The sequence below is a fragment of the Solenopsis invicta genome, chromosome 10 (genome assembly GCF_016802725.1).
Source record: "Solenopsis invicta isolate M01_SB chromosome 10, UNIL_Sinv_3.0, whole genome shotgun sequence".
NCBI lineage: Eukaryota > Metazoa > Arthropoda > Insecta > Hymenoptera > Formicidae > Solenopsis > Solenopsis invicta.
This window is the reverse complement of record NC_052673.1, coordinates 2,965,239-2,978,977: the sequence shown is the minus strand read 5'-3', so window position 1 is coordinate 2,978,977 and position 13,739 is coordinate 2,965,239.

Here is a 13,739-nt window from a genome sequence, read left to right as displayed (position 1 = left end):
TGGGAACGCACAAGTGAGATCCGTCCGACTATCCGACCCGTCCACAGACCGAGCATTCTCGATCGCTCCTTAAAGACGAGCATTCTCGTCGCACTCCGATATCCTCGACGGGCATTCCCGTCGCTATCCTCGGCCGAGTATCCTCGACAAGTCGTCTCAGATATCCTCGACGAGCATTCTCGTCATCATCACCGGCCGAGCATTCTCGACCAATCACGTCCGATATCCTCGACGAGCATTCTCGTCATCATCATCGGCCGAGCATTCTCGACCAATCACGTCCGAGATCCTCGACGAGCATTCTCGTCAGCATCACCGGCCGAGCATTCTCGACCAATCACGTCCGAGATCCTCGACGAGCCTTCTCGTCATCATCACCGGCCGAGCATTCTCGACCAATCAACGTCGTCCTCGAATACCGTTACCGTCAAACTTCGTAACCCATATCGGCAGGGCACAAGCAACCTGTCGATCGAGCGCCCCACTTGCACGGGGCGCGCTTGGGCGAATCGCGGCGGCAACCGCGCCGGCAAAGACCCGCATTTGCGCACACGCGTACACGACCGCGTTAGCCAATCCCGCCGCGCCCCGCGACTCCCCAACCGTACGGGCAAGCCGCCCGCATAACTTCTTAACGTAGCGACTTCTTAACGTCGAAAAACTTGTACATAGATAGTTCTAGCATTAGATATAAACCGCGCCGCGTAACTGGTAAGCCGAGTACCAGCCATATTGTTACCTCTATCGGTATCGCTTTGCGATCTCTCTGTTATTAGCGCGATCATTATCTTTTATTTTCATATCTCGCTATTTTTTTTAGTTCTTTTATTTCCGTTCCTGTTCATTCTGTCAACTCTTTTTGCAACTGTTATTATCAATAAAGCATCCACTGTCTTTTGCTACGTAAAACACTGGGTATAGTCATTGCGGACACCTGACCAACCGACGAGCCTTATCCGGTCCGATCCCGAAGTTCCCGCACCGCACCGAACCGACCGAAACCGCGTACCGTTACATATTCATAAAGGAAAAAAATATTACGCGTCATTTGATTTTCCACATTTAGTAAAACGATTAATGAGTTTACTAAGAACACACAAATTTTTATATTGCGGTACAGAAGTTGTAGCATCTTTTAACGATTATGAAGAGACATGGCGCATTGATAATGCTGCACAAAAAGGATCAAATTTATTGTCACATATTACAGAAGCGCATCTGTACCCCAATAATTTTCAATCAATGAACGTCAAAAAACCATTCCAAGTATTAAGTAATAGATTTACAGCGTCAATGAGAACAGCGGGCTATGGAAAAGAATTGCAAAGCGATACATGGGAAGCGACGGCAAATTTCACAGAATGCATGAACAATGTAATTGATGCTTGCAATTCATACAGTTATAATATGAAATTTGGAGGAAAACGATTACTTTCTGATAAAAATCCGGATATTGAAAATTTGTTAAGAGAATTTATCACATGGTGTTCAGGATGGTCGACGTCACCTGATAAAATTTTGAAAATTCCATGCTTAAAAGGATTTATTGTGACCATAAAAGCTCTCTTGGGAACATATAATGATATAAAAATAGAAAATAAAACGTTTGAACTTGCAACAGGATTGTGTAACCAAGATTCTGTTGAACACTTATTTTCAAAATTCAGACAACGTGGTGGATTTAATAATAATCCAACTGCAAGAATAATTCGATGTAATATAAGACACATTATATGCATAGGATATATCCATACAAGTGACAAAGGAAATGTGCAGTGTCCAGAAGCTGAGTGCCTCATTAAACACCCACAAATTTAATTAAATCAATTGAGACTTCTATGACTGCAAATAATATTTCTGTACAACACGAAATTGATCCCGAGGACGAATTATTTAATGACGATGTAAATATTGTCGAAGAGTATGATAATACCAATGTTACTGGAAATAAAAGTTCAGTGAGTAGTTACGATAACAATGCTATTGCATATTTTGCTGGATACGTAGCACGGAAAAGCATTGCACAAACTAAATGCGATAATTGTCGTAACATTATGACGAAAACGCCAATGGATGACGCCACAGGAAACGAAAAATATATAGAGCTGCGAGAGTTTTCAAATTCTGATGAAGATGCTCCTTCAGTTACAAAGTTGATACGACCGACAACTCTTTTTGCCAAAGTGATCGAAATTCAATTACATGCAATTGATTGTAACTGGGAACACTATTGGGCATCTACAGCAGTTTTACAAAATATTAAAAAGGAATGCATAAACGTAACGAATAATACGTATTCAGAATGGTTTCATGAAGATAATTCATGTTATAAACATCGATTGGAAGCACTGCAACTTTTAATCCGTGTAAAATTATATTCACGTACACGATACAATAATCGTGCTGAAAAAACGGACAAGGAATCTCGTAAAAAGATGCAGAAATTATTGAACAAATAAAATGACGTAAAACGCATGAAAATAAAAAACAAATAATTTTTATATATCTCAAAGTATTTCCTTCCATTTATTTTTATTCTTTGTTTCTTCATAGTTGTTTCATCATTGTAGAAAAAATAATTGCTGCATGTATATTATGATATTGTATTTATATAATAGCTCAACAGAGTGAAATATATTTACAAATCATATTACTGTGCAGCAAGTATTATTTTCGAGTAATGGGTAAAATTAATATGCATTTTTTAATATCGTAGAAGATCGCAATCACAATTGAAATAATTGCATAAATCTTAGATTAGCAGATGTTATCACAGGACAAATAAAAGATTAATGTGGTCATGCTACGACATTGTAAAATCATACATTTACTTGTTACTAAAGATGTAATGCAAGACACAAAGCAAAAAAGAATGAAAGGAAATACATTAAATATGTTGGCAATAAATTATGCATACATGCATATATATATATATATATATATATATATATATATATATATATATGTTTATATATATAATATATATGTACATATGTATATACATATATTACGTACCGTGATTTTTAAAAATCACAGTATTTTATAATAAGATACAAAAATATTTTAATACACGTATGTGTATTAAAATATACAAAGTATTTCAGAAAAAAAAATAACTGATATTATATCAGTTATTTCAAAGAAGTTTACTACGTAAACTTCTCTGTGATAACATCTGCTAGTCTCAGATTTATGCAATTATTTCAATTGTGATTGCGATCTTTGTGACATGCTTAATAACAAAAACATCAACAATAATTGTAATTTTATAGTTTTAAAGAATTTCGATTTTTATAAACATGCGTTGAAAATATCAAATATAGATTATATATTTTACAAACTAAGAGATGCGCTCTTTTTAACATTTTGCATATTCTTTCTCTATAATTAAAAAAAATACAAATTTAACTTTCAGCTGATTGTTGCTTCCCATTTTTCCCCTTCGTGAGAATCACCTTGACGTGGTGAAGGGGCTCAGCTTTTTAAGCTGCTAAGATTCTCATTTACGTGTATGATGCAAATATAAGTTAATTCGCGCGCATGTATATAAATGTTTTATTAAAAATTATACAAGTTATGAGTATTATTACAATTAAATCGTAGCCATCTTGATTTCAATCTGTGCATCATACACGTGCCGAGCGCACGCGCGCGTGCTGTGTGTGTGTGTGTGTGTGTGTGTGTCTGTGTTGTGTAACATAGAAATTTTTGTTAAAAGATAAATGTAAGAGAACATTAAATATTTTTTCTTGTAAGTTAATGTACACTTCACATCTAAAAAAGATCATACATGCTGTTGCGAGCACCGCAGAGTACCGTAAACCGTAAGGACGAGCAGTACGAGCATTGTGAAGCAGGAACCTGTAAGTACATGTCTATATATCTATGTACTTTATGTATATTGTGACGTGGCAGTTTTATCTGCCTCGCCACTTCGCCCTCCGTCAGAGCATAGCGCAAGGAGGCGCGTAGGACCGGGTCGGGCACTCAGCGAGAGAGCGAGATCTCCGGCGGGACTGCGGCGCGTATTGGTTTCATTTATTTATTCGCGGCTCATTTCATGTATCCGCGGGCACCTCGACAAACGTCGCCTAAGGACCCGCAGCGGCGAGGAGGATGGGCGGCAGCAGGACAAGGAGAAGGCGATCGTCCAGGGCCGGCGCACGGAAAACCGACGGCGGAGAGAAGGACGAGACTCGACGTGGTGCCAGATATGCGCCACGCAAAAGAGGCTCGCAATTGGCGCAGCCGAGGGACAGGCCAAGGCGGACGAACGGCCAGGACAAGGGCCGTCGAATGCCGGCTGTCCATCAAGGAGTGTAGCGGCGAAGAGTCGACGCTGGGAAAATTCTGCGGCTGTCGTCCGCAGGGACGACGAGAACGACGAGGAGGTCGGATGCCGACGGGGACCGCACGACACCTGCGGAGACCCGACACTGCGCTGCCGTGACGTCACGGCTAGATAAGGGCGGCCGCTGATAGGCCGCGCCGCTAGGCGCAAGGATATCGCGCACCCTGTAGGAGGGGTAGCGCTCATCGATCGCGCATCGAGCGCGATCCTCTCGGCTTTTTGCGTGCGACCCGTCCGACTGCGTGCGTGTGTGGAAACGAGCGAGCGAGTGAGAGATATCGGGCAGCTATCGGCCTGTCCGCTATCGGAAGGAGTGCCCGGCCTTGGCGAGCGAATCGAGGACACCCGAGGACCCGAAGGAGGACCGTGTGGAAGTCGAGGTGACCCCCTAACCTTCGTGTAAAGCCACGAGCTGTCGGTGTCGACCGGCTCGCGTTCTGAGGTGGAGCCATTAGTTTCGTGTGCGAGTGCGTCCGCCGCGTGGCGATTGAACGCACCTTGCTTTTTCGCGTTTGGTCGGCTCTCCACCTCAAGCGTGAGACCTCGTCGAGGCACCCAGCTGTCGGCTGCCGCGTGTACGTTGGCTGTCCCGCCGTAGAAGCTCGCGGACGACCGGCTTCCCGGGAAGCCGCAAAGCCCTCGCGCACGTGCGTGGGTCGTGTTACGGCCGTGATCATACGGCCGTCCGAGATATCGGTGACTTGGTGTGTCGCGCGTGGTCTATTAATTTTGTAATTCGAGTCCGGCGACTGCGTTGTCGTCGGCGCGAAGCTGCTACTGTACGTACTTCCGTCTCAGAATTGCGTTGCTCGCCTTAGCGGAGGCTCTGCGTTCGCGTCCTTGCCGCGCTGGTCAGATCGCGCGTGATTGGCTGCCGCGCTCCGCGCGGGACCAGCCGTCGTGATCGGCGCGTGTAGCGTAATTGCGGTCGGAGTCTACTTAAGTCCCGCGTACGACTTATTCATTTCTTTCGTCAATACCCTATCTCTTTGTTTTTCTGTCTTACGCTAACCGCTGTTCTTTTCTGTTCTTATTTTATTGTACGCCGTATCGATTATGCACCGCCATACATGTGTTCTCTCTCTGTTATATCGGCCTGACTTCGCTTAATTCCTCGACTACCCGTCTCCTCCAGTAAGAGAGCCGCTTCGTCCCTGTCTCCGCTACCCCGCCCCTCTACCGGTTAGAGGAGCTAGCTGGCCGCGTGCGAGCGACGATTTCGTGTTTCGTTCGGAGAAGCTAGCGCGTGGTGTGCCTCCGCGTCTAGCGTTAAAGAGTGTACCCGGCGACGCGACCGGTATAATCGCGTCTGGCGCCCAATTTCGCGATTTGGTGGGAATCTAGCTGTCGGCATTCTCGTCGCTCTCGCGCGCGCTTCGTGTAGCGTCTCCGCTACCTTGTTTGATCGCGCCCTTCGCCGTTGCTCTCCGGCGTCCGAAAAGTGCGTGACAATATATATTTTACTTATTACAATTATATTAGTAAAATATTGTTATTAATTTTAAAAATTCTATTTTTTCAGTGGAACAAATATTGGCGACGACGACGTCGACAGCGGCGGCGACAACGACGACGATGTCGACAGCGGCGGCGACGACGTCGACAGCGGCGGCGACGACGACGCGACGTCGACAGCGGCGGCGACGACGACGACGTCGACAGCGGCGGCGGCGACGACGACGACGTCGATAGCGGCGGCGGCGACGACGACAACGTCGACGACGACGTGGACAGCGGCGGCGACGACGACCCCGACGGCGTCAGCCGAAACGGCGACGACAGGATTCGTAACATTAAGTGTAAGTATTAATTAAATATAAACGAATTTCTAGATGCGGCTATAGTTTCGCTATTAAAAAACGAGCGTATTGTCGAAACATGATCTTGGTTTGCCACGGTTCACCTACACAGGCAAATGCAGTTTTTTTTAATGACAAAGTTGACATACAGGGTGAGTCAGAAAGACCACTTGTCCTTTCTCAGGCATATTCGTAATCGAATTCTGAGACGATTTTTCCTTTGGCAAAAATTTATCTGGAGCTTAGTTTTTGAATTATAGAAAGAAATAGTTAGCGTGTGACGAGTCGGATACAAGAGGTAGGCAGGGGCGGCGCAACTCAGCGTTCCGCGCGGCGCGGCGGCGCCCCTGCCTAGCTCTTGTCTCCGACCCGTCACACGCTATTTTTCTTTACAACTCAAAAACTAAACTCCAGATAAATTTTTGCCAAAGGAAAAATCGTTTCCGTGAGGCTTGCCATTGCACTTAGATAACACAATAGTACACGGACAACACATTCACATTAAAATTTTCTCTCTCTCTCTCTCTCTCGCTTTAATTATGCTATCTTTAACTTGAAAATAATCTTCTAATAATTGTAATAAAAGAAATGACAGAACTTTTTATAGAAATAAAGAACAGAGTAATTACATGAAGCCTACAAGAATATTTGCATGTAGGATTTTAAAAAACAATCAAAATACTTTTTTTTATAAGAAACGCGACTGTACTCGACATTTAGATAATTAAGAACACATGAAGTAAAACAAAGTTAATCACGATTTAAGAGTACAAATTACTATTGCGTTGTAGAGCTACAATTTCAATCTCTAGCTTCTTGAGAGAAAAACGGATAAATAATTTTAAGTTGTATCTATCATTATTCAAAACAGGAGTGTATTATAATAAATGTATGCTCGCGAATATAAAATTTAATACAAATGGAATTACTTAAATATTATTTTCCAATTAAAAATAGCATATTTAAAATGCATGAGAAGAGAAGGAAGGAGAGGGGGAGAGAGAGAGAGAGAGAGAGAGAGAGAGAGAGAGAGAGAGCGGGGGGGCGCGTTCGAACAAGTTTAAGCATGTTTACTCACGAATCCATCCTGTACGGCGATCAGCTTATTGTTTCCACGATGCGACAGTTCCACTTGAATCGAAATTTGTCCTTGAAGAGAAATTTATCTCTCAGAGTTATTTCACATTTTATCACTTTTACTCTATTTGCTCACTTGATCGATTAACGACGAACAACGAACAACGAACCGATCGATCGATTTTATTTATCACTACGAATCACTACGAATTAACCGCTACTAATCATTCGACGCGTTAAAACACGTTACTCGAAGAAACACGTGTTTACTCGACGATAGCAAGCAGTCGACTGGATGTTATGATGCGGTAACAGTGGTGCCATAAGTAAAAACGCGGCAAAATTAAAATATTGAATATTACTATACGACTTACATTTTATAAATAATAAAAAATAAAAAATAAAAAATTTAGAAAAAATTGATTTCGATAAAATCAATTCTTCAATATTTTGAATAAATAATAATTATCTTGATAAAGTCATTAATCATATAATTTTCAATAAATAATGATAAACATGCATTTGCAATTTAATAGAAAAATATTGCAAATGCATGTTTATTATTATTTATTGAAAATTGTATGATTAATGACTTTATCAAGATAATTATTATTTATTCAAAATATTGAAGAATTGATTTTATCGAAATCAATTTTTTCTAAATTTTTTATTTTTTATTTTTTATTATTTATAAAATGTAAGTCGTATAGTAATATTCAATATTTTAATTTTGCCGCGTTTTTACTTATGGCACCACTGTTACCGCATCATAACATCCAGTCGACTGCTTGCTATCGTCGAGTTGTGGGCAGCGGCCACGTATCCCTTTTTGGAATGTACATTACTAATGATTAGATACCATTTTCCTTTTTCGATTAGATAGATACTAAGAGCATTCTTCGTTATATGACTAATGATCGGATTTTCCATTACTAAGGAAACTTCCATTTAGATAATCGAACCTTTCAGTTTCAAAGTTTTGTTTTTGATAAAAGATGATATCATTCGAAAGAATGCAACGAAAGAGGGAAATGCGTATTAGCTTCACCATATAAATATAGGCATCAGGAACCGCAGCGGCAGTTCCTCGTTATTCGTCAAAGTGAAAACTCTGTATCTTTAATTGTAAACTACAATTACGACCTTATTGTAAGAAAAAAAAAAAGAAATAAATTCTTTTTTTGAAATAATAAACTTGGCGAATCTTACAAATGGTGGCAGCGGTGCGGGATAATTAGTGCGAAATAGTGAAGTATAAAAGCACTTTTACTTCGAGGACGATATACTAGTTGTGCTAGTTACCTTCCAGAAGGGCTCGAAGATTATCCTGCTCTACCGAACTCAACAGAAGCAGACTGGCGTGGACAAATTATAGAGGGGTAAGAGACATTATCACCTCCGAAACATCTACCGAAAGTACGGATAGTAACATTTTAGAGTCGAGAATTTTTGTCACTGCTCCGATGTCGCGTGCACAAAGTCCCAGTCGCGAGCAGGCGCTCACTCTAAATTTATTAGCAGATAAAATTATTCAATTGTCCGACGCAATAAAAGATATGAGGAACCAAATGATGGAATTAAAAATCAACGGACAAGCAAATCAAGTCCATTTTCAACCAATAAATGAAGAAATTTCTGAAAACGAAGGCCTCGGAACGCCTATAAAAAACTATAATAAAGTAATGCAGCTAATCCCGGAATTCGATGGCTCTAACGTTGAAACGTTTATAAATCATATCCAAACGGCAGCGAAACGATTAGCCGTGGATCAACACGAGTTACTTCTTTGCGGAATAGTGGCACAGAAACTTACAGGAAGAGCAAAAAATTCAATAAGAACGGATACCACTCCAAATTTCCCGCAATTTTACGAGAAATTAAGATACCTTTACGGAAAAGCTCAGAATATTTCGGCTCTAGAAGTCCAGAGAGACACCTGCATTCAACGGCAGAACGAGTCCATCGATGAGTTTATAAACCGCTTTCTTCGCATCCACGATGAGATCATCCATGCAGTAAATTCGCAAGGTACTGGCATTGCAACTATTTGTGTACAAGAACAGCTATATCAACAGAAGGCAGTGGAAGTATTTCGCCGAAATGTAAAACCTGAAATTGGCGATCATCTTTATTCGTTCGAATTTAATCTACTCAACGAGGCATTCTCCAAGGCAAGAGCCTTTGAAGCAGAGCTCCAGTTAAGAAAATTGAGAATGCAACGCTATGAATCTAAGAGACCGTTTCAACAAAATTCGCGGTTTCAACCAAAGGAGTGCAACTACTGCAAAAAACGCGGACACGAAGAAAAGGAGTGCAGAACGAAAGCCTTCCATCAACAACGAGGACAACAAAATTTTCGAGAACGTCAGCCCATCGTCAAACCGCCGGACCGAGCATCGCATCATTTACGTGCAACCGATCAGGAGCCGGACCAGTACGACAACGAGAGATACACCGAGGACCCGGAGGAACGTACGTCAGAGCTCCCAGAATTAAACTGAAGATACCAGGTTTTAAAGACACTATATTTTTAATAGATACGGGCTCAGATATATCACTAATTCATGAAATGTTTATCGAAAATCTTAAGTTACCGAGAATAGATCCGATAATTATATCTGGCGTAACAACGCATTCAATAAAGACTAAATACGGGGTTATAGTAGAAATGTTCGGAAAAAAACAAACATTTCATGTGTTAGATGATCATTCACCGGTACAACATCAGGGAATATTAGGGATCGATTTTCTTACGAAAAATAATTTCGTTTTCTCGAACGAGCATCTAGTTTTAAACGGAAAAGAATTTAAGCGATGCGATAAACCTCACCCTAACGACGTCAATATAAAGAAAGATGTATTAGTTATATTTAAAGATGATACTGGAGCAGTCACAAAAATGAACGATTCTAATAAACCGATATTACCGAAGCATTTATATTCCGAAATAAAAAGCATTGAAGATTTTCACGAAACATCGATCTACTCGACTTCAAAATTGACACTAGATAACGCGCGTTTAAATTTATTGAAAGAAAATACCCGCCTTTCACATATCTCAGAACACTCTAACGATATCTGGGATATAATATTAGAATTTCATGACATTTTTACCCTACCAGGAGATCCTCTCCCTCTCACCAATTTAATCCAACACGAAATTAAAACAACGGACGAAAATCCCATAAATGTAAAACAATATCGCTATCCTCCAATACATCAGGAAGAAATTAAAAATCAAATTAGAGACATGCTCGCAAAAGGAATTATACAAGAATCAGATTCACCTTATAATTCCCCTCTCTGGATAGTGCCTAAAAAGCAGGATGCTTCAGGCAAACTTAAATGGAGATTAGTGATCGACTATAGAAAATTAAACGAAAAGACCATCCAAGATGCCTATCCTCTTCCAAATACTAACGAAATCTTCGACCAGCTGGGCAATGCCCGTTACTTTTCCGCTTTCGATTTAGCATCGGGTTTCCATCAGATCGGCATGAGTCAGAAAGATATTCAAAAAACTGCATTTTCCACTCCGGACGGGCACTATGAGTATACTCGCATGCCCTTCGGTTTAAAGAACGCACCTCCGACATTCCAACGGATGATGAACAAAGGTTTAAAGGGGCTGATCGGAAATAACTGCTTTGTTTATATTGACGACATTATAGTATATGGTAAAACTATCGAAGAGCACAATAAGAATTTAAGAATATTATTCGAGAGACTAAGACAAGTCGGATTGAAATTGCAACCGGACAAATGCGAATATCTCAGACCGGAATTAGAATATTTAGGACATGTTATATCGGAACGCGGAATACAGCCTAATCCTAACAGAATAGAAAAGGTTAAGAATTATCCAGTGCCAAGAAATCCGAAAGAAATTAAGCAGTTTCTCGGACTAGTCGGTTATTATCGCAAATTCATTAAAGACTTCTCAAGAATAGCCAAGTCTTTAACATATTTACTCCAAAAATCCACTAATTTTCAATGGACAAACGAACAGCAGCACTCTTTTGAAACTCTCAAATCTAAATTATTGTCGCAACCGGTACTTACTTATCCCGATTGGAATAAACCTTTTATCTTGACCACAGACGCGTCAAACGAAGCGATAGGAGCCATTCTTTCACAGGGAATAATAGGCAAAGATAAGCCATTGGCTTTTGCCTCTCGTACTTTAAATAAAGCCGAAACACGATATAGTACAACAGAAAAGGAACTGCTTGCGATTGTATGGGCGACCAAACATTTTAGACAATATTTGTATGGAAAAAAATTCACAATTATAACAGATCATAAACCTTTAGTCTGGTTAATGAATGTAAAAGATCCAAATTCGAGATTAATGAGATGGAGGTTAAAACTAGAAGAATTTGACTATGAAATAATCTATAAATCAGGAAAAACGAACACTAACGCCGATGCTTTATCCCGAATTCCCGTAAACGCAATTGACTCTTTCATGACAGATAAAGAAATCGAACAAGTATTTTCAGAGATAATAAAGAAACGTGAAATTAAAATTGCTTTTAACAAAAACACAGTCCCAGGATGGTCAAACATTGATCCGAAAACCATCTCCATAGAAAACCTTTTAGACATAATCCAACCAATCTTACAAGATTCACATGCCGACCCTGATAACTGGACTTTACATTTTGTCGGACCGATCGATACAAAAATTCAAAATATAATCGACACCTTAATCGAGACCTATAATCTGCAATCTAAAACGAAAGTTATAATAGAGGGACAACCATCTGAAAAATCTGAAAAAGATATTCCTAAACCATCATCCTCTAAACCAAACATTAATAAACAAATAATAACAAAGAATCAAGTTGGGAGACAAAGTAACAAAACAATACTTTTCATTGAAAATCCTCCTGAGATCACTAGAGAGAACGAAATTTACGTCTCACCTCACGCTACACATAGACAATTAAGTATTAAACTACATGATTTTCTAAATGAAAACGATCATCACATCAATATAATACATGACCAAAAAGAAATCAATAAATTAATTTCCGTTATTGATGAATACTATCTTGGAGATAAACTATATATATACATTTCTAAATATTTGTCGGAAATTACAAATAAGAATGAAATAATATCAGATGCTCATTCGGGTATATTAGGTGGTCATTATTCAGTAGAAAAAACATTACAAAAAATTAGACAAAAATATAATTGGCCTAATATAACTGTAGACGTTAAAGAATTTATCAGCAAATGCGAGACATGTCAATTTAATAAGCCAGGTACCCAAAAACCTTACATTTATTCCACACCAGATATCCCTCAAGCTCCTAACGAGAAGATATCCATTGACATTATGGGTCCATTTGAAATAACGAGCAGAGGAAACCGATACATCCTTGTCACCCAAGATTATCTAACTCGATATATTCTAGTAGAACCCTTGATAGATAAATCGACAGCCGCGATTATCAGGGCATTATGGTATTCATGGCTCCGATATTTCGGTAAGCCAAAAGAACTTCTCTCCGACAACGCTCAAGAATTTATCTCAAATGAATTTAACACTTTATGCGATAAATTGCACATTAAACACGTACTTACGTCGGTTTATCACCCGCAATCGAACGGGAAAAACGAGAGATCGCACTTAATACTAACGGAATATATAAGACATTACATTAACGAAGATGAGCAATGGGATATGATACTACCCCAAGCGATGCTCACGTATAATTACACGATTAATAAAAATACAGGTTACACACCCTACGAATTACAGTTTGGTAGAGAGCCTAATCACATCTTCAGTGAAGAAGATGAAAGATTGACTCTCCAACAACAAATTGAAAATTTACGTACTCAACACGAAAATAAATTAGAGGAAGCGCGTAGGAGCATACGCGAATATCAAGACGATAATCTTCCTGCAAAAACTTACGCACCAATTGAAAACAATGATTTGGTGCTAGTGAAAAACTTCAATGCTAAGTCGTTCGAACCACAATGGAAAGGTCCATTTCCTGTTGTTCGACACGACAAATTCATAACTTATCACATTAGAGAAAAGGGAGAAATTAAACAATATCATAGAAGTGATATCAAACCCTTTATTTCAGGCGATCGAAATGGATCTGATACGGATCATTCCGATCTTTCTCCTCCTGACTCTCCAGGGTCATCATGTTAGCAGCACAGAAAAATACTCGATCAAACAATTAAACAACGACGAAGTCATATATCTCGAAACGCTAGGCAAAGTTAAATTATATCACGAACAATGGAAAATTGTAATAGGATACAACTTATTTGAACTAGAGCAAAACTACCAAATGCTCAAAAATACATATATAGAATTATCCAACAAATGTCTTTATAAACAGAGTTGGACTTGCTCCTCCAAAAGCCGTATTAATAAAAGATTAGACTATTTAAAAGAAATTGCGAATGATCTAGAAAACGTCTTTTATCTCGCAGGACTTCGAACGATGTCGAGAACTAAACGCGGATTATTTGATTTT